The sequence below is a fragment of the Pristiophorus japonicus genome, chromosome 18 (assembly GCF_044704955.1).
Source record: "Pristiophorus japonicus isolate sPriJap1 chromosome 18, sPriJap1.hap1, whole genome shotgun sequence".
In the NCBI taxonomy this organism is placed as follows: Eukaryota; Metazoa; Chordata; class Chondrichthyes; family Pristiophoridae; genus Pristiophorus; species Pristiophorus japonicus.
This window is the reverse complement of record NC_091994.1, coordinates 31,623,686-31,646,486: the sequence shown is the minus strand read 5'-3', so window position 1 is coordinate 31,646,486 and position 22,801 is coordinate 31,623,686. Positions and strand designations below refer to the sequence as shown.

Here is a 22,801-nt window from a genome sequence, read left to right as displayed (position 1 = left end):
CATCTGACCCCTCCCAACCAAAACCATGACTAGGACAGGCGCAGCCTGTCCACCTGTGTGCCCTCGAGTACGATGCGTGGGGGAGACTGACCATACAGATGGAAGTGGAAAAGGTGAAAGGGACTTACCTGCTGGACACCGGTGCCTCAAGCACCCTTGTCTATGCAGCTAACCCCGCCGCCTCACCTCTGTCTAACGGGGTCCTCTACAGCTTGGTGGGTTTCACAGGCACTGAACAGACTGGCTCATTCTCCGTTCCGTTCTCCATTCATTTAGGTACACTCCACACTAAGTGGACTTGTGTCCTGATGAAGTGGGAGCAGGAAGGGAGAGGGATCCTGGGGGCCGACTTCATCCTAGGCCACGGGATCCTAGTGGATTTAAGAAACCACTGTCTTTGGGGGTCAGTCTGTACTGTACAGGAGAGTGAGGTGATGGTTATCCCGGGAAAACAGGGAAAAGGGACGGTGTGCACCATGAAACCAAAGGAGGGTTACGACCTTGAATCACTGGTCAGTAACACCTCTGTAGATTATCAAGAGTATGTGAGGAAAAACCTTGCAGCTTTTGCCACTCACAAACACGACTGTGGGAGAATAAATGGGGTCGAGGTTAGTGTAGATGGGGACCCCATGACCTAACCACAGAAACAGTACAACTTCCCCAGGGAGGCGGAGGCAGACATGGAAACAGCGTTGGGTTCGCTGGTTAAACAGGGGGTATTGAGACCAATAGCTGCCCATGTGAACTCTCCATTGTGACCGGTTAACAAACCGGACAACTCCTGGAGAGCCACGGTGGACTATCGAGTACTCAACCGTAACATCCCCTCCTGTGCACCCACTGTTGCTGCTGTCGCCGATCTCATTGGAAGTATCCCAGCCTCTGTGACTACCTTCACGGTGCTGGATATTTCCAATGGGCTCTGGTCCATACCTTTAAGAAGGGAAGATCAGTACAAGTTTGCTTTTACCTTTAAGGGACAGCAATACACTTGGAACTGTCTCCCTCAGGGCTTCCACAGCAGCCCCAGTATTTTCCATCAGTGTATGGCCAACTGTTTAAAGAGTTTCAGCAGACCCCAGCAATTAGTGCAGTATAGATGACCTGCTCCTGTTCACCGATGAGGGGGAGGAGCATGGCCCACTGCTGGCTGAGCTGCTGGAGCTGCTGAAAGAAGAAGGATTTAAAGTAAACCCCAAGAAGGCACAGATCGGCCTGGAGGAAGTAAAATTCCTGGGACTGGCTGTGCGCGCTGCGGAAAGAGCCATTGACAAAGCTAGAGGGAGGCAGTGCAGAAGTTATCCGCCCCCAACACAGTGATAGGAGTAAGATCTTTTCTAGGGCTAACCGGGTACTGCAGAGACTTCATTGAGGATTATGCAGCCACAGCAGCCCCTCTGCTTTGACTCCTACACAAGGGAGTGGAGTGGGAATGGGACGAAGGTTGCAAGGCAGCATTTATCCAACTCAAGAAAGACCTGTAGACCGCGCCAGCTCTAGGGGCCATAGATGGGGGTAAAGAGATTTTCCTGGAGGTAGCAGCCAGCGGGGATAGCCTGAGTGCAATACTGCTCCAAGAGCGGCACGGCCGGCTGAGACCAGTGGTCTACTCCTCCAGGATACTCACGGATGTGGAAAAGGGATACTCCAACTGTGAGAGGCACCTTCTAGCCACTCATTGCGCTGTGAAAAGATCACTGATCTCCACAGGGGGGGTCTCCTATCACACTCCTTACCCACCATACGCCCACGCAAATGTTCCTGGATGGGAGAATCAAGCACGGGACAGTGAGCAGTGCCCGCATTGCTCGCTGGACCCTGCTCCTCTCTCAAATGGACCTACGGGTAAAGGGTCTCTGCGAGCCAAGACTCACAGCCAACATGATTTATACAGGGACAGCGCACCGGTGTTCCATAGAAGGGGTATGGGAAATTAACATAGGCTTTCGGGTTGGGTTACACCTCACCTATGTGGACGGTTCAAGCACGGTATCTGCGGGTGAACGACTCACAGGCTGCGGAGTTTATGACCCCGAGGCAGGCATTGTCCTGGCGTTTAAACTCCCCAGTACTATGAGCGCCCAGCACGCTGAACTGTCTGCGATGGTGTATGTAGTCACACACCCCGAAGAATTCCCTACCCCAAACACGATTTGCTCGGACAGTATGTTCACATGCAATTCGTGTACGGAGTACCTGGCTATCTGGTCCCGCCGCGGATACACATCCGCAGAGGGGAGACCCCTGGCAATTAAGCCTCTACTGGAAAAGATCATGAAAGCCGTAGGGGAGGAAGGGAATATCTACATACATAAGGTGAAGGCACATTCCACCACAGAACCCCGTAGCACGAGAAACCAGCAGGCTGACATGTTAGCCAAGCAGGGGGCCCGCACCGGCAAGCTCTGGGATCGGTGCAACCCAGGACCCATAGCAACAGTTAGGGGCAGGATGGGGACGGCAGGGAAGGCAGGGATAGCTTTGTCCCTGGACCTAAAAATGGTCCAGACCCAAGTACCCGTCCTCAAAACTGTCCTGAACACGCTAGCAAAAGGGGAAAGGGTAGACGGCCCACACGGCATCGCAGCAATTGCCATTAAAGAAGGCATGCTGTTCAGGGGGGAGCAATGGGTAGTACCGCAATAACACTGGATAAAATTCCTCCAGCTGGCCCACGAGGGTCCAGGAGCAGGATACTCCGGACATGAGACCACGTGCCAACGAGTGGAACAGGCAGGGTGGTGGCCAGAACTCAGGGAAGATGTCCGCGAGTTCTGTGCTAGCTGTCTGGTGTGTGCGGCCAACAACCCCGACCCCCAGAAAAGAAAGGTGTCTATGGGACATATCAGGAGGGTAGAGGGACCCTGGCAGTCGATCCAAATCAATTACATCGGGCCCCTACCCACTGCCCAAGGAGGTTACAAGTACTGCCTAGTATTGGTGGATGTATTCACTAAATGGGTGGACGCCTTCCCATGCCAAACAGCCACTGTCCTGGGAACAGCTAGGATCCTGGTCAGAGAAGTGTTCTCCCGATGGGGACTACCACAATACATGGAGTCCGACCAAGGGAGTCACTTCACCGGGCAGGTGATGCAGGAGACCCTTAAGGTACTCGGCATCAGAGGAAAATGGCATGTCGCCCACAACCCGCAGTCATCTGGGCCTGTGAAGTGTTTAAACCGTACCATCAAAGAAAGGCTGCGCAAAGAGACAGGGGACTCACCCAAAGGGTGGGTAGAGGTCCTCCTACTGGTCCTCATGGGGATCCGGGCCAGCCAGTCAAAGAGCACGGGGTACTCCCCATACAAGCTCATGACCGGCAGAGCCATGCGAACCCCCACCCATGTGTTAGCCCCGGTACTCACGGAAGGTCAACTTAGGAAGTGAACCAGGACAGCTTTGTCAGGAATCTGTTTGAACACCTTAAACAGATTCACTGGCAGGCTGCTAACAACATGGGAAAACAACATCGGAGCAACTGACTGCTGCTAGAGCCCCGCAAGCATGAGTGGGAGATAGAGGACCAGGTTATGGTGAGAAACTACGCTAGAGTAGGGGTCTTTGAGGCACTGTACATGGGACCGTACCACATTATCGACAAGGCAAGCCCCATGGTCTATGCCATAAAATTGCCCCGCCGAACAAAGTGGTTCCACATAAATCAGTGCAAACTTTTCAACCCAGGGGTAGCAGCTAAACGCAAGGGACACCCAAAACCTGTAAACCGTGCTAAACACAGGGACCCCCAGCCAACAACCCCCAACTGTGGAAATCCCACAGACTGCATCTAGAAGAGCGGTGGACAGTGTTAGTGGAGGAGCCGCCCCCCCCAATCATTTGGGGCTCGGACGCACCCCCAGCAGCCGGAGCCTTAAGAAGGACTCCCCGCACACCACGGCCAAAGACACTGTGGTCACCAGCACTCCAATTTGAATGGTTCAGCCCCGGGAGAGGGACCAGCCGCAAAAGAGCACCTAAGTTCAGAAACCAGCCCGCGAGCAGGGACACCCAGCCGGTAGCCTCAGGCAACAAGGGACCCCCAGAAGAGATAGCGGTGGAACAGCCACCAAGTGAGAGTCCCCAGCCCGTAGCCATCGACCAGGCGGAACCCCCAGGGGAAGAAAGGAACCAGGCAGCCACCCCCAAAGGAGACGTTCCCCCGATAGTGTGGGACTCAAACCCACGTCCGGTCAGGGTACTTAGGGTTAGACGGTGCAGACCAACCTATCACCGACCTCGTTGGACACCCAGCAGGAGAAGAAGAAAGAGAGAAGGCAGGAATTAATCTGGCCACCCAGAGACGGGTGGCAGATGTACATATATAGCAATGTGAATTTAAGAATGTTTAGCAATATGAATTTAAGTATGTTTAGTGAATAAGTTTAGAATAGTGTAAGATTTATCTGTGTAATGATAAGTATATGTGTATTAGTTAACTGGGGTAAGGAAAATAATCTACCTGTGCAGCTATTAAAAGAAGCACAGGCCGGGTAACACCCAGGAGTAAGAAGAATCTACCGTTATGGCTATTAAGGAAGCATAGGTGAGATAACAAGCAAAATGGCTGTGAGATAAAAGTTAAAAGCAATCAGTCCATAAGGAACTGAATAAGACAGCCAGTCAATTAAAGACTATGAGCCCAATTTAGAACTCGGTCAGCTTTGTCAAGCCAGAGAGCTTTCTCAGGGCTAGACAATCTGTTTCTTGTGCCCTTACAGGAAAGAGGACAGCATGAGAAGGATCCTGCTCCTGCTCGCCCTGATAAGGATGAGCAGCGGTGAACGAGGAGACGTGGAAGAATCTCTTATCTACGGGTGTTCAGGAGGAAGAGCACCAATCGTAACCGCCGGGGGTGGCCCCCGAGACGTGGAAGAACTCGCCGTTTACGCCCACAAGGGAAGTTGGCCAGGGTGGCTGGGATCTAATTCTACCCGCTACTCCAACCAGGAAGGTTTTACCTATGGGAAGGCTTCACTTCCATGCTCCCGGATGCGGATCATCGCTGCCCGAGTCAGTGTTACAGAGGGAAAGCGTGTGTGTTTGACTTGCAAAGGGAACATTCCCCTGGGAAGATAGTGGTGGCTTAGAAAACTCAGCAAGGACACATGGGACCAGGAATCGGACTGGGAAAGACTCGGTAATGATACGTACCGCACCATCACGGGGACACGGGGAGGAATAAAAGTGTGTTGGGACAAATGGTGGGAATCCGAACAAGGAATGTATGTTTGCATGTGGGGATCAGAGAGTATTTGTCCCGCAGGCATATCGATCACCTTTGCCAGGCAATGGCAAGATGAAGGGGTAGGGATGGGGTGGGACTCTAGCCTACACGGGTGCACGGTCCCACACACCCCACTCCCAATTAACGCCACCGAACTAAGAGCGCACATAAAGAAACCCCTGCCCACAACCCCGCCAATACGCACAGTAATAGAGAGGTGTCCTACCACCACCAAGGGACCTGGGAACGGATTAGTATTGGTACCGACCGAAAAGGTGTTATATCAGGGGATACATTATATCAGGGGATACATTATGCAGTAGCTTCAGCAATATTAAACCATACCGAGGTACACCTGCCTGCATGGTGTGCGAAGGAAACAGAGCTGCTATACCAGGCTCTACTTAGAGACATGTTCAAGAATTTTTATGAGTTAGACTTTGGAAATGTAGACAAAGTAGACCTATACACCCTAAGCACTAGGGACATGGGCTCAGGGAGACCTAGAAGGGGAATCGTAAGCGATGTTTTCACTACCTACAATACAGCATCCTCTGTAATAAATAGCCTAGATGACATAGATGACTAGATGACATAGAACTGCAAACTGAGATAAACAGTTTAAAGACCCAACTGAGAAAAATTCGAAAGCAGAAGAACACCGTAGTAGGTTCAGAACTACATGAGGACCAGGCTATGACTGTCCATTTAAAAGAAATAGTGGCTGAGCTGGAAAAACATGCACAGACAGTGAATGCACTTATACGGGAGGATAGAAACGCTTCTGACCAGGCTGCACAGAACGAGGTGTGCGTACTATATGGGGCAATGTTGTTGGGCGAGGGCCGCAACAACCTGGAGGATTTAAGACAAGGTGTATCATGAACAAGCACCTCGCAGCCCTCCACCCGTACAGCAATTCACTAAGCCTATGCCAGCTCCGCCTAGCCTCTGAAGCCTACCCTGTCCCAGTAGACTGTGGGAAATCTAACCACACTATTATGGGAATAGTATTAAAGATGCCGTTCATGGGTGGGACAGCCCGACCCACACCGGTATACTGGGTGGAAAACATTGGAGTTATTCAGGGAGGTGCACGCATTCGTTTTGCAGCGGTCCCACCCGATGTCATAAAGTGGGAGCACGCTGTAACTGGTACTGATCTCTCCAGGTGCCGGAGCCGGGGTGCACACGTAATACTGTGTCCCCAGTGAGTTAGGGAAAAAGATTCTTGAGATCACCATTCCGCCTTGGTGGGACCTTTTCAAAAATATAGAGGTCCCAGTCTGGATCTGAATCACTTCCCACACTTTAGTTATTTGTCAACTCGCGATTATATTTTACTTATGGTATCTCACTTGCCGAGTGAAACGCAGAGGCCGTCAGGTCAGGCACCAAAGGGTGCTATACGCTCCTTGGCCGAACTTGGGAATCGCGCAGGGAGGGGTGACACCATACTACCATGTTTAATTTGTGTTTGATTTTACCTGCTGTAACATCACGAGTGTTGTAAGAATGTTACTTAAATGTTTTGACTATGTACCTTTATTTTACTGAACTTAAAACGTGTTTGACCATGGATCTTTATGCTATTTGAGAATGTGATACTGTGTGTTTTTATTTTACTTTACTTAAAGTTGTGTATGACTGTATACCGTCATTTTACTGTGAAATACGAGTAAAAGAGGAACATCATACTCCCTCTATGCTATAACCGAATTGTAATGACTGTATTCGCCTGTATATTGCATTGCATTTCAACAGGGGATGCAGGGTAATGTTTATAACTAGTATTAATGCAGGGAAGGTTGACTCTCGGGAGCAGGAATTTTGCTTACCTTGATTGACACTCAAGTGTGTGGAGTGCCAACAGGGGGAATGAAGGAATGCAAAATTCACAAGAAACCCCCCCTGTGTTTGGGCTCATTCGAAAGGAAATTTAATTTGGGACTATCTACCGAAAAGTGTGGAACTCTAAAGTGCTTATGGAAGAAACTACGAACTTTAATAGAATTTTGGATTTTAAAAGACAAACTTAAGGATGCCGGTCATGGGTGGGACAGCCCGACCCGCACCTGTATACTGGGTGGAAAACATTGGAGTTATTCAGGGAGGTGCAAGAGACAGTCTAATTAATTGGAGCTACCTGGGTGTGAGAACTAAGTTAACTTGTCTGGAAGAATGAGTATTTGAAAATCTTTCTCCACAAGAGACATTCACATCACAAAATCACCCAGAGGTAGCTACCCATCAACATGGGTCTGGACAATCATTTCAGCATATACATCACAAAGAGGCCCAATCCAGCCTGGATGTGAAAGACTAAGCACAAAAGGACATTGCAATTACCAAACTAATATTTCCATCAGGAAACAGTTTTTGAACATCAACCCACCCAAGACATATCAACTTTTAATGAGCCCAACAAAATATTATAAAGAAGAACCAAGCCCGCAACGCGCCTTTCCCAATGCCGGGTCTGTCAGCACTGGGCAGACCCGACAGGCAGCAGCGGATGACCCAATTAAACTCATTAGCATCGAGTTGGTAGATCATTAACAGGCTTTTTTAAAACTTGCTTTTTCACTTTAACTTCGTGGCTTTGTACGAACGTTTTGTGGTCTATTGAGATAATTGAAAGGTTTGCACCCAGGTCCTCCTGACCACATCCCTGCTTGTACCCTCATGCGAAAAGTGCAACTGGGCTGTTTTGTTCACCTGGAAGGTTTCTTCTGCCCATTGGAAGGGAAGAGGACCTCTTGGCATGCTTATGAAGGGAGTCATGGGAGATCCTGGGTGCAGCCCTGTATATGTGTGCAGTGATTGTCCGTGTTTGCAGCACCTCAATGCTGTAGAACACTGACAACACAAATGTCAAAAGAAAGTTGGTCATGGTCCCTTTAAGGAAACCGGCTGATGATGCCACCAGACCCACTTCCTCTAATTAGACCGTGAAACGCGCCCCATCAATGGAAAATCATTTTGCACAGCAGGATGGAAGCCCTGCCATTAAAGTCAGCAGGGCCTGCAGGAAACCCAGCCTCCCAGGTTTCCCGACTGCCTCGGAGCCCCCCCCACCACCAACCCGCCCTCCTCCTCAAAATCCAGCCCATTGAGAGAAGAAGCATTAAGGGGTTTAGCATCTTTGAAAGTAGATAAATCACCAGGCCCAAATGAAATGTATCCCAGGCTGTTAAGAGAAGCAAGGGAGAAACTAGGAAGAAAATAGCGGGGGGGTCAGGTCATCATTTTCCAATCCTCTCTAGCTACAGGCGTGGTGCTGAAGGATGAAAAAACTGCTAATGTTGTACCATTGTTTAAAAAAGGGAGCAAGGGATAGACTGAGTAATTACAGGCCAATCAGCCTAACAGTATAACTTGTTATTTAGAAAGGCACAAATTAATCAATGATAGTCGGCATGGATTTGTTAAGGGAAGGTCGTGTCTGACTTGATTGAATTTTTTGAGGAGGTAACAAGGAGGGTCGATGAGGGCAGCACGTTTGATGTAGACTGCATAGATTTTAGCAAGTCTTTTGACAAGGTCCCACATGGCAGACTGCTCAGAAAAGGAAAAGCCCATGGGATCCAAGGGAATGTGGCAAGTTGAATCCAAAATTGGCTCAGTGGCAGGAAGCAAAAGGTAATGGTTGACAATGTGTTTGTGACTGGAAGGCTGTTTCCAGTGGGGTTCTGCAGGGCTCAGTACTAGGTCCCTTGCTTTTGGCATATATCAATGATTTAGACTTCAGTGCAGGGGGCATGATTAAGAAGCTTGCAGATGATACAAAAATTGGCCGTTTGGTTTATAGTGAGAAAGAAAGCTGTAGACTGCAGGAAGATATCAATGGGCTGGTCAAGTAGGCAGAAAAGTAGCAAATGGAATTCAGTCTGGAGAAGTGTGAGGTAAGGCATTTGGGGAGTGCTAACAAGGCAAGGGAATACACAATAAATGGTAGGACACTGAGAAGTGCAAAGGAACAGAAGGAGACTTGGAGTGCATGGCCACAGATTCCTGAAGGTAGCAGGACAGGTAGATAAGAAGGCATATGGGATACTTTCCTTTATTAATCTATAAGAGCAGTGAGGTTATGGTTGAACTGTATAAAACACTAGTTAGGCCACAGCTAGAGTATTGCATGCAGTTCTGGTCACCATATTACAGGACAGATGTGACTGCACCAGAGATGGTAGAGAGGAGATTTATGAGGATGTTGCCAGGACTGGGGAATTCTAGCTATGAGAAAAGATTGGATAGGCTGGGTTTGTTTCCTTTGGAAAAAAGGAGGCTGAGGTGCCCTCCAGAGGTTCATAAAATTATGAGGGGCCTAGATAGAGTGGATAGCAAGGACCTATTTCCCTTAGCAGAGAGATCAATAACCAGTGGCATAGATTTAAAGTAATTGGTAGAAGGATTAGAGGGGAGTTGAGGAGAACTTTTTTCACCCAGAGGGTGGTGGGTGTCTGGAACTCATACCTGAAAGGGTGGTAGAGGCAGAAACCGTCATCACATTTTTTAAAAGTACTTGGATATGCATTTGAAGTGCCGCAACCTACAGGGTTACAGACCTAGAGCTGGAAAGTGGGATTAGGCTGGATAGCTTTCTTTTTTGGCCGGCATAGACATGATGGGCTGAATGGCTTCCTTCTGTGCCAAAATTGTCTTTGATAGCTGCTACACCTCATCAAAGGCTTCTTGGCCTGTTAGAAAAGCAAGATGGGATACTTTGGGGGTTAAATTCGTTAGCTCCAGAAGACAGGTGTGGGTATCGCTTGTCACACTGATTATAGGCTGCACGAATCAGCAAAGGGCCCAATATAATTACTTGTAAGCACTACATAAAGCTATCCTGCACTACTTAAAGCTAGCCTTCTTAAAGGGAAGATGCATTGTACCTGCTGGAGGTACTGAGGTCATTGGGAATAGAATCCTGTGCAACAATCAACAATGGTTGACCATGGGAGAGCATGGGCACCAAGGTTTTCAGATGCTGCACTGGAGGTCTTGTGGAGGTGATAGAATGGAGGAGAGATGTCCTATGCCATCAGGTGGGGGTGGGGAGTGGGGGCGAGTTTGGGGCGGGGGGCAGGGGTGTGGAGGCGAAGGCCCTCCGGCACATGCTCAGAAGGCAGTGGCAAGCGATAGCAGAGGAGGTCAATGCCAGAGTAAAGTTCCAAGAACATGGATGCAGTGCAGCGGGGAGTTTAATTATCTCACATGGGTAGTCAATGTCATTGAATGTCATCCTGAGAGAGGATAGCAGGTCCTTGCTCCACGGAGCCACAGCCACTCCCCCGGGCCGCGTCTCAGCAATACTAGCAATCTGTTGAAAGACAGAATGCTGGACTGCTGTGACACTCTGCAAGCTCCTTTCAACACTGGTAAGTGCAGCCACAATGGCTGCAAAAAAGACTTGCATTTATATAGCACCTTTCACAACCTCAGGACACCCCAAAGCACTTTACAGCCACTTAAATACTTTTGAAGTGTAGTAAATGTAGAAAACTTAGCAGCCAATAGCACACATCAAGCAGCAATGTGATAATGATCAGATTATGTGTTTTTGTTATGTTGATTGAGGGATTAAATATTGGCCTCAATACTAGGGATTACTGCCCTGCTCTTCTTTGAAATTTTGCCATGGGATTTTTTATGTATACCTGAAAGAGCAGATGGGGGCCTCAATTTAACATCTCATACGCCAAACAGCACCTCTGACAGTGTAGCACTCCCTCAGGAGCAGTAGTCTAGATTACAGTGTTCAAGTCTTTGGAGCAGGACTTGAACCCACAACCTTCTGACTCAGAGGCAAGAGTGCTACCCACTGAGCCACAGCTGGCACTGTGGTTGTGTGGTAGCTAGCTGAGCTTGCATGACATAGGTCTGAGCTTCCATTGCAACACACATGCATCGGCTGCTTTCTGATTGTGCTGCAATAGAATCTGTGACATCGGCCATCAGACCCTGCATCCTGGTTGGGTCCACAAATGTGCTAATGTAGTTGGTCATTACTTCTATGTTGGAAAGGATAGGATCCAAGCTGTGTGCAAAGCCCTGTACCAAGTTGGTGCCGGACTCCTCCATGCTCTTGACACTGCACTCAGGTTTTCTGGCAGGCCTGCCAATGCACCAAGCATTTAATTGTGCATACACATCAGCCTTCTTCTGTAGCCTGCCCCTTCGCAGTGCACATCTGAGTTCTCTGCAGCAGACCTCGTATACGACCTCGCCCTCTGGGGAGCTGGCACTTGCGCTACCCTTTCCCCCTGCCCTGACTGCAGGCTGTGCTTGGTGTCTCACCGCCCATGTCTAAGCTATCCTCTAAAGTATGCAGAATGCCTGAACTGGTGGCTGCGAGTGTGAAATCGAGTGACGGTGCGTTTTCATCATCACTGCCTTCTTCCTCTTCCAGTTCTTGCTTTTCCACCATTGCCTGGCCAAGTTGCAGTTCTTGGGAATCTTAAAGGAGAAAGGCACGGGGGTAGGGTTGTGGTGAGGTGAAGGGAGAAAGCAAGAGGTGCATGCTTACACCATCTGCAGCTTGTAAATCAGAAGGGGGCAAGTGGGATTTGAGAAGGAGGATTAGGTATGAGGATACCATCATTGTAATGGTTTCGGCATCGCTGCTGGCCTCGGGCTCAGTGATGGCTGCTCCAATGATGGCGACCACTGTCTGCTCCATGAGGGTAAGGACATGCAGCCATGCCTGTCCCTTGCAGGTTAACTCCTGCTGCCATTGGTTACACGCCAGCTTATCCTGCAAGAGTGAGGGGAGTGCGTCACTGAGTGTCGTGAAATCTATTTGGCTGATTTGGCTGCCATGCTTTAATAGCTGGGAGTATCTGTAAGCTGTGGGATGTGGGTGTGAGGCTTGCAGCAGTGGTAAGTGTGTGAGGGTGAAGTGAAATTATAAATGTGAGGTATGAGTTCTGTTTGATAGAGATTGTTGGTAGATGAGTAATGGGGTTGTGGTGCATTGTGCAGTGTGTGAGGCTAGTGGTGCGGTTGGGGGGATATGGCATTTGAAGATGAAATCACTGACCTTGAGCACTCATGTGCGGCCATTGAACTTTTTGTGGCACTGTCTTGGTCAGCGACAATGGCCCGTGCTTCACAAGCACTGAATTCCAAGACTTCATGGCAGGCAATGGAATCAACCATGTCAGAACGGCACCATTCAAGCCGGCCTCAAACGGCCAGGTGGAACGAGCAGTGCAGATAATCAAATAGGGAATGCTCAGAATCCAAGGGGGTTCCCTACAAAGCCGCTTATCACGCCTCCTGTTGGCCAATAGATCCCGACCACACTCGCTCACAGGGGTTCCACCCGCAGAGCTGCTAATGAAAAGGACGCTCAAAACCAGGTTACCCCTTATACACCCTACTATGAAAGAAATTGTCGAGAGCAGGCGTCAGTCACAATGTGACTACCATGACAGGAATGCGAGGGCACGATGTAATGATGTCAATGACCCTGTTTTTGTCCTTAATTATGCTGCAGGGCCCAAATGGCTTGCAGGCACTGTGATTGCCAAAGAGGGGAATAGAGTTTTGGTAGTTAAACTTACCAATGGACAAATCTGCCGCAAACACGTGGATCAAACTAAAAGGAAGTTCAGCAACCCCATAGAAGAAGCAGAGGAAGAATACAATGTAGAGTTTACTCCACCACAGGTGACCAAACACCGGAACCAAGTGGAGGAGAGCCCAGTCACTGTGGGCAGTCCAGACAGACTTGAGGCACTGCAAACAGCAGACACTCAGGCCAACGCCCAACAACCGGAGCCCCAACTCAGGCTCTCTACAAGGGAGCATAAACCACCAGAGAGACTTAATCTGTGATCCCAATAAGACTTTGGGGGGAGGTGATGTCATGTATTCAACTATCATTGTAACCCATGTATAAGCTGACCTAAGTTGTACACCTTGAGAACATTGACCACAAGGGGTGAACTTGTGGGAGACACACCTAACCTGGACTTTCAGATATAAAAGGGGAAGCTCCACCCACCTTCATCACGTGAGGTCTTGGTAATAAAGGTAACTGGTCACAGAGTGACCTTCTCTCAAGTATGGGCCTCGTGTGTATTTATACTCTATAGTAAGGACATATCAGTTGGAACAGTGTAAGAAGCCAAGGATGGAGAAATCAGAGTGGGAATGGAGCAGAGAATTAAATGAACTCTCACTCCATTTCACTTCGGAGTTAGGTTTTAACATTTGCTTTACACTACTGGTACAAAGCTGAAACCATTTTGCACTGGTGCCAAATTTGCAGTGTAAATGCACTCTAACCTGAGAAAAGTGAATATTGTTGACAACGTGAAAGCAAGATTGTGATATTTTGACATGTTAAACTGAAACACTTGGCAGTTCCACAATAAGGAAGTAGGTCACATTTCCGAGAAATTGATACTCATTGTTTCTGCCTACAAGTTCCGCCATGTAACCTCTGCGCGCATATCACAACAGATTTTGCTGATTATGTCTGAATAAAATTACTTTAGCTGATAACTACTTTCCCTCGTCAAATCTGAGGGAATATTTTTCACAATATTTACTAGTTTTGGAAAAGTTACCATTCCATCGATTGAGGACCAAAGAAAGCAACGTTCGGAGAAAATAATTCGACTTTATAAATGACGTAGAATCTAAACGATATAGGAGGTAAGCTTTCTTGTACATTCATATACAGTGTGCATTTATATATCCACTATTGGTGAGGATAAAAAAAAACACTTGTTTAAATAATTTGAAAGAATCCTTTTAGGCTGTGCTATATAATGACAGAAAAATACTGCATGCCCGTTGTGAAAACATGATTTACAAATATTTGCAGAGCTTTAACCGATGCAGCTGACAAATTTCAAAGTGCATTGTGACATTACGACAACAGTCTGCCATGTTAAACACAAATTAAGACATGAATAGGACACAACTAGAAAAAGCCAAAATATAAGATTTAGTCCCTTTTAGTGCTTGCAGTGATTTTATTAATTGTAGATAAAAGTGGAACCTATAAATTGAAATTAGTTTGTTTTTAAATTTATGTGACGTATAGCAATGTGTCACGATTAAATCATAAAATTATTTTAATGAGAACCAAAAACTTCAAAAGATTTAAAACCTTTGAAAAGATTGATTTTAGCACTTGACTCAATAAAAAGTCACGATTTTGTGCAAAGGATTTCCATATATCATACATTATTAAATATTGTTACATATCAGATCCACTATCATTTTATAACATATCTCAGGTTCACCTACCATCCGAGTTATTTTGTTTGGTTCTGGTTTTATTACACTGAAATTCTAAATTGCAGATCACCATTTATGAAGTATTTGGCTGGATTTCAGAACTGTTGCATAATTTTGTCAGTTATGTTAATACGATGAACATTCAGGTTATATGTGAAGGATCACTTTTATCACAGCAGAATGAGATTTTAATCAGATAATCTAGTTAAATTAACAACGCTGTAAGGTGACAAATACATACTTACAATAAATTGAAAAGAAAGACAATGTAACAGTTAAAACATAGCAATACGTGTGGTTAAAACACAGGTGTAATTCAAGTAACCTTTTCTTGTCATTTTTAATCTGAAATAAAGGCCCCAGATAGCACAGCTTCAATTTTAGGCACCCGCACACTAACAGACTGTGTGCATTATATGTTGAGTGGCACCTGCAAGAAATGCCTTAACTGATGTATATCCAACATGAATATGAGAAAGAAAGAAATAACAATCACTGAATATTAATTTCCGTACTCCTGAGTACATTGATGCTGAAAGGTACAACACTTCCTATGGTAGTTAGTGTGACACCATTTGGGCCTCACGCTGTTATGGTATAACTCCAACCTAGCTTGAAGACAATTTTTTTAAGTGCCAAGATGGTTTAAGGAATTTCTGGAAAGTAACTTTTGCTGCTTGCTCTCTCATAACATTAAAAATGAACCTCCCAAGACTGGTTGGGGAGAGCGCTTTGTACAAAGCGTTGTAATTCACAATATGACTTGGGGCTGCTGGCTATGCATCATTCTATCCAGATCCCAATATCTGTAGCGTAGCAACATCTTAAGCATTTTGGTCCTGAGATTTCACGGGAGTTGTCCCAATGTTCCACTGTAACTTTGGTAGTAGTTCAGCTGAGCCCTTGGAGAAACAGCATAAACGGCCATTTCAACTGTTGACATAATTTTTACGGAAAGACTGGGTGATCCCCTATGGAAATTAAGATAATTGTGATTAGTTCTTCGTGATGAGTTACGATGGATGACTGTTATTTATTATACCTGACTTTTTTATGTTCTTCTGTAAAATTATATTGTATAAAATTCTGTACTGCACTCGGTAGCACTCAGAGAAGTTATAATCTGGCTATGTCCTGACGAGGGTGAACAGTTTGAAGAGATTTACTAAATTAGCTAGAACGATTTGAAATTATACATAATGCATAATCCTTTATGCATAAAAAGGTACTGATTGAACATACAGTCACATGAAATCGTCTTTTGAAACTGCAAAGCAAAAAAACATTCACATTAGAAATAGAAAGAAAGAAAGGAATGAAAGAAAGAAAGAAAAAAAGAAAGATAAAATAAAAACAAAAGAATTTGCAGTTATATAGTACCTTACACTGCTTCAGGATATCCCAAAATTGTTCACAGCCAATGACCTATTTTTGAAGTACAGTCACTTACTCGTAGGCAAACGCGGCATCCAATTTGCACAGGGCAAAGTTCCAGAAATAGAAAATGAAATAAATGACCAGTTAATCTGTTTTTTTGGCATTGATTGAGAGATGAATGTTGATCAGGACACGAGGACTTGAACAGATAGGCTGGGCTTGGTTTAATGTCTCATCCAAAAGATAACACTTCCAAGAAGGCAGCACTCCTTCCATAGTGCATAGAAGTGTCAGCCTAGGCTACGTATTTAAGTACTATAAGGATAGAAATATATTTTTACTATTAGCTAGACTATATTAAATAGTCTTTTGTGTATAATTTCAATTACTTTCTCTTTATCTTCTTATTGTATGTTGTGTGGGAACCGATTTCTGATATTAAATCTTAATTAATCCAGAAGTTGAACAAATAGTTTCTATCGGTCTTCATGGTAGAAGACAGTAAAAACTTCCCAATAGTGGATGATTTAGGGGCTATAGGGAGGGAGGAACTTAATACAATCACTATAAGTAAAGAAGTAGTACTCGGTAAAATAATGGGACTAAAGGCGGACAAGTCCCCTGGACCTGATGGCTTACATCCTTGGGTCTTAAAAGAGGTGGCTGCAGAGATAATGGATGAATTGTTTGTAATCTATCAAAATTCCCTGGATTCTGGGGAGGTCTCAGTGGATTGGATAACCGCAAATGTAACCTCTGTTTAAAAAAGGAGGCAGACAGAAAGCAGGGAACTATGGACCAGTTAGCCTAACATCAGTCGTTGGGAAAATGCTGGAGTCCATTATTAAAGAAGCAGTAGCGGGACATTTGGAAAAGCATAATTCAGTCAAGCAGAGTCAGCATGGTTTTATGAAAGGGAAATCATGTTTGACAAATTTGCTGGAATTCTTTGAGGATGTAACGAGCAGGTTGGATAAGGGGGAACCAGTGGATGTGGTGTATTTGGATTTCCAGAAGATATTTGATAAGGTGTCACATAAAAAGTTACTGCACAAGATAAAAGTTCACGGGGTTGGGGGTAATATATTAGCATGGATAGAGGATTGGCTAGCTAACAGAAAACAGAGAGTTGGGATAAATGGTTCATTTTCCGGTTGGCAATCAGTAACTAGTGGGGTGCTGCAGGGACTGGTGCTGGGGCCTCAACTATTTACAATCTATATTAATGACTTGGATGAAGGGACTGAGTGTAATGTAGCCACGTTTGCTGATGATACAAAGATGGGTGGGAAAGCAAATTGTGAGGAGGACACAAAAAATCTGCAAAGGGATATAGATAGGCTAAGTTAGTGGGCAAAAATTTGGCACATGGAGTATAATGTGGGAAAATGTGAGGTTATCCACTTTGGCAGAAAAAATAGAAAGCAAATTATAATTTAAATGGAGAAAAATTGCAAAGTGCTGCAGTACAGAGGGACCTGGGAGTCCTTGTGCATGAAACATAAAAAGTTAGAAAGCGGATTGAGCAAGTAATCAGGAAGGCAAATGGAATGTTGACCTTTATTGCAAGGGGGATAGAAAGCAGAGAAGTCCTGCTACAACTGTACAGGGTATTGGTGAGGCCACACCTAGAGTACTGCGTACAGTTTTGGTCTCCATATTTAAGGAAGGATATACTTGCATTAGAGGCTGTTTAGAGAAGGTTCACTAGGTTGATTCCGGAGATGAGGGGATTGACTTATGAAGATAGGTTGAGTAGGTTGGTCCTATACTTATGAGAGTTCAGAAGAATGAGAGGTGATCTTATCGAAACATGTAAGATAATGACGGGGATCAACAAGGTGGATGCAGAGAGGATATTTCCACTCATAGGGCATAGGGGATACTAAAAACTATGGGACATAGTCTCAGAATAAGGGGCCGCCCATTTAAAACTGAGATGAGGATGAACTTCTTCTCTCAGAGGGTTGTAAATCTATGGAATTCTCTGCCCCAGAGAGCTGTGGAGGCTGGGTCATTGAATATATTTAAGGCGGAGATAGACAGATTTTTGAATGATAAAGGAATAAAGGGCTATGGGGAGCGTGCAGGGACGTGGAGCTGAGTCCATGATCAGATCAGCCATGATCATATTAAATGGCGGAGCAGGCTCGAGGGGCCAAATGGTCTACTCCTGCTCCTAGTTTTAATGGGCGCAAGTTTCCACACGATAAAAAACGGGCGCCCCTCCGAGCTGGGCGCCCGTTTTTCACGCCTAAAACGGCGCCTAAAAAAAAACTCGCGATTCTGGAGCACCCTGCAGCTCCATGTCTGCCTGGCGCGGCGCCCAGGGGGGCGGAGCCTTCACTCGCGCCGATTTTGTAAGTGGGAGGGGGCGGGTACTATTTAAATTAGTTTTTTTCCTGCCGGCAACGCTGCGCGTGCGCGTTGGAGCATTCGCGCACGCGCAGTGTGAAAAAAACATTGGCACTCGGCCATTTTTGTAGTTCTTTGTAGCTGTTTAATTTTTGAACATTTTTAAAATAAAAGCACATTGCCATCAGCACATCAGCACTTCCAGCCTCCTCCCCCCCTCCCCCCACCCCCCGCGGGAAGAACGGGTGCCTCCTCCCCCCCCGCGGGAAGAACGGGCGCCTCCTCGCCCCCCCGTGGGAAGAACGGGCGCCTCCTCCCCCCCCCCCGCGGGAAAGAACGGGCATCTCCTCTCCCCCCCCCCCCCGCGGGAAGAACGGGCATCTCCTCTCCCCCCGCGGGAAGAACGGGCGCCTCCTCCCCCCCCCCGCGGGAAGAACGGGCGCCTCCTCCCCCCCCCCGCGGGAAAGAACGGGCGTCTCCTCTCCCCCCGCGGGAAGAACGGGCGCCTCCTCCCCCCCCCGCGGGAAGAACGGGCGTCTCCTCTCCCCCCGCGGGAAGAACGGGCGTCTCCTCTCCCCCCGTGGGAAGAACGGGCGTCTCCTCTCCCCCCGTGGGAAGAACGGGCGTCTCCTCTCCCCCCGTGGGAAGAACGGGCGTCTCCTCTCCCCCCGTGGGAAGAACGGGCGTCTCCTCTCCCCCCGTGGGAAGAACGGGCGTCTCCTCTCCCCCCGCGGGAAGAACGGGCGTCTCCTCTCCCCCCGCGGGAAAGAACGGGCGTCTCCTCTCCCCCCGCGGGAAGAAAGGGCGCTTCCTCCCCCCCCCCGCGGGAAAGAACGGGCGTCTCCTCTCCCCCCGCGGGAAGAAAGGGCGCTTCCTCCCCCCCCCCGCGGGAAAGAACGGGCGTCTCCTCTCCCCCCGCGGGAAGAACGGGCGCCTCCTCTCCCCCCCCCGCGGGAAGAACGGGCGCCTCCTCCCCCCCGCGGGAAAGAATGGGCGCCTCCTCCTCCCCCCCGCGGGAAAGAACGGGCGTCTCCTCTCCCCCCGCGGGAAGAACGGGCGCCTCCTCCTCCCCCCCGCGGGAAAGAACGGGCGTCTCCTCTCCCCCCGCGGGAAAGAACGGGCGTCTCCTCTCCCCCCGCGGGAAGAACGGGCGCCTCCTCCCCCCCCCCTGCGGGAAGAACGGGCGTCTCCTCCCCCCCGCGAGAAGAACGGGCGCCTCCTCCCCCCCGCGGGAAAGAACAGGCGCCTCCTCCCCCCCGCGGGAAAGAACGGGCGCCTCCTACCCCCCCCGCGGGAAAGAACGGGCGCCTCCTCTCCCCCCCCCCCCGCGGGAAAGAACGGGCGCCTCCTCCCCCCCCGCGGGAAAGAACGGGCGCCTCCTCTCCCCCCCCCCCCGCGGGAAAGAACGGGCGCCTCAGGCTGACTGCAGCATTCTCCGTGCCTTCACACAGGTAGGAAGATGGTTTATTTAATCTTTTCTTTGCTTATAAATGTTTATTCAGGTTGGATTTATTTGTATAATATTTGTATAAGTATAAATAAGGATTTATTGTAGAATTTAATGACTTCCCTTCCCCCCCACCCCCCCCCCCACCTCGTTCTGGACGCCTAATTTGTAACCCGTGCCTGATTTTTTAATGTCTAGAACAGGTTTTTTCAGTTCTACAAAAATCTTCACTTGCTCCATTCTAACTTAGTTTGGAGTACGTTTTCACTGTGGAAACTTTGGAATCAGGCGTCAATGGCCGGATACGCCCCCTTTTGAAGAAAAAATTCTGTTCCAAAGTAAAACTGTTCTACCTGACTAGAACTGCAGAAAAAAAATGTGGAGAATTGCGATTTCTAAGATAGTCCGTTCTCCACCAGTTGCTCCTAAAAATCAGGCGCAAATCATGTGGAAACTTGGGCCCTATGTTCTTATTTTCTTATAGAAAGGCTTACTAATCCAATGCGAATCAAAAAACTAGGGCTGTAGATAGGGCTTCAAACTAAATAGTGGGGGGAGGGATCAGGTGAGCGGAAAGTTAAAAAGTCAAAGGGAAAGGAGAAGGCAATAGTGCAGGGTAGCGATAGGGGTAATGATAACCAGAGTGTGACAGGAAAGGACAGAGCATATAAATATAAGAGTGCATCAAAAAGTGGGGTCAGAGTAGGGAAAAATGGGAAAAGACAAAATTAAAAGCTCTTTATCTGAATGCACGCAGCATTCGCAACAAGATAGATGAGTTGACGGCACAAATAGAAATAAATGGGTAAGCTCTGATAGCCATTACAGAGACGTGGTTGCAAGGCGACCAAAGCTGGGAACTGAATATTCAGGGGTATTTGACATTTCGGAAGGATAGACAGAAAGGAAATGGAGTCTCTGTTAATAAAGGATGAGATCAGTGCAGTAGTGAGAAATGATATTGGTTCAGAAGATCAAGATGTAGAATCAGTTTGGGTGGAGATAAGAAATAATAAGGGAAATAAGTTACTGGTGAGAGTAGTCTATAGGCCCCCAAACAGTAGCTACACTGTAGGACAGAGTATAAATCAAGAAATAATGGCGGCTTGTAAGAAAGGTACGGCAATAATCATGGGCGATTTTAATCTTCATATTAATTGGACAAATCAAATTATCAAAGTAGCCTTGAGGAAGAGTTCATAGAATGTATTCAGGATGGTTTCTTAGAACAATACATAGTGGAACCAATCAGGGAACAGACTATTTTAGATCTGGTAATGTGTAATGAGACTGGATTAATTAATGACCTCATAGTAAAGGATCCCTTGAGAAGAGGGATGATAGCATGGTAGAGTTTCAAATTCAGTTTGAGGGTGAGAAAGTTAGGTCTCAAACTAGTGTCCTCAAATTAAGTAAAGGCATTACAAAGGTATGAAGGCAGAGTTTGCTAAAGTGGACTGGGAAAATAGATGAAAGGATAAGACGGTAGATACGCAGTGGCAGACATTTAAGGAGATCTCCATAACTCTCAACAAAGATATATTCCAGTGAGAAAGAAAGACTGTAAGAGAATGATGAACCATCGGTGGCTAACTAACGAACTAAAGGATGGTATCAAATTGAAAACAAAGGCATATAATGTGGTGAAGGACAGTGGAAGAGGATTGAGAATGTTTTAGAAATCAGCAAAGGGCGACTAAAAAAATAATAAAGAGAGAGAAGATAGATTATGAGAGTAAACTAGCAAAAAATATAAAAACAGACAGTAAGAGCCTCTACAGGTATATAAAAAGGAAGAGAGTAGCTAATGTAAATGTTGGTCCCTTAGAGGATCAGTCTGGGGAATTAATAATGGGAAATAGGGACGTTAAGCAAATATTTTGGATTAGTCTTCACGGTAGAAGACACTTAAAGCATCCCAATAATTGATAATTGGGGGCTATTGGGAGGCGGGAACTTAAAACAATCACTATCATTAGAGAAAAAGTACTAGGCAAACTAATGGGACTAAAGGTGGACAAATCCCCTGGACCTGATTGCCTACATCCTAGGGCCTTAAATGAAGTGGCTGCAGAAATAGTGAATGCATTGGTTGTAATCTACCAAAATTCCCTGGATTCTGGAGAGGTCCCAGTGGATTGGAAGACTGCAAATGTAATGCCACTATTTAAGAAAAGAGGGAGACAGAAAGCAGGAAACTGTAGACCAGTTAGCCTAACATCGGTCATCGGGAAAATGCTGGAGTCCATTATTAAGGAAGTAGCAGCAGGACATTTAGAAAACCATAATACAGTCAAGCAGAGTCAGCATGGTTTTTGAAAGGGAAATCATGTTTGACAAATTTACTGGAATTCTTTGAGGATGTAACGAGCAGGGTGGATAAGGGGGAACCAGTAGATGTTGTTTATTTGGATTTCCAGAAGGCATTCGATAAGGTGCAACATAAAAGGTTACTGCACAAGATAAGAGCTCACGGGGTTGGGGGTAATATATTAGCACAGAGAATTAACAGAGAGAGGATTGGCTAACTAACAGAAAACAGAGAGTCGGGATAAATAGACATTTTCAGGTTGGCAAACTGTAACTAGTGGGGTGCCACAGGGATCAGTGCTGGGGCCTCAACTATTTACAATCTATATTAATGGCTTAGATAAAGGGATCGAGTGTAATGTAGCCAAATTTGCTGATGATACAAAGATAGGTGGGAAAGCAAGTTGTGAGGAAGATGCAAAGAATCTGCAAAAGGATATAGATAGGCGAAGTGAGTGGGCAAAAATTTTGCAGATGGAGTATAATGTGAGAAAATGTGAGGTTATCCACTTTGGTAGGAGAAATAAAAAAGCTAATTATTATTTAAATGGGGAGATTACAAAATGCTGCGGTACAAAGGGATCTGGGGGTCCTTGTATATGAAACACAAAAACTTAGCATGCAGGTACAGCAATAATTAGGAAGGCAAATGGAATGTTGGCCTTTATTGCAAGGGGGATGGAGTATAAAAGTAGGGAAGTCCTGCTACAACTGTACAGGGCATTGGTGAGACCACACCTGGAGTACTGCATACAGTTTTAGTCTCCTTATTTATGGAAGGATATACTTGCATTGGAAGCAGTTTGGAGAAGGTTCACGAGGTT

General features: G+C 46.7%; 1 protein-coding gene across 1 annotated transcript in view; it reads left to right on the top strand.

Annotated features, from left to right (window-relative positions):
* The first annotated feature begins 13,827 nt into the window (after positions 1-13,827).
* The window catches only part of zap70 (zeta chain of T cell receptor associated protein kinase 70), a 133,217-nt gene continuing 124,243 nt past the window's right edge, over positions 13,828-22,801 (top strand). Inside the window, exon 1 of the mRNA XM_070860837.1 lies at positions 13,828-13,897. The gene's annotated coding sequence lies outside the window, so the exon portion shown is untranslated. The remainder of the gene's footprint in view (positions 13,898-22,801) is intronic.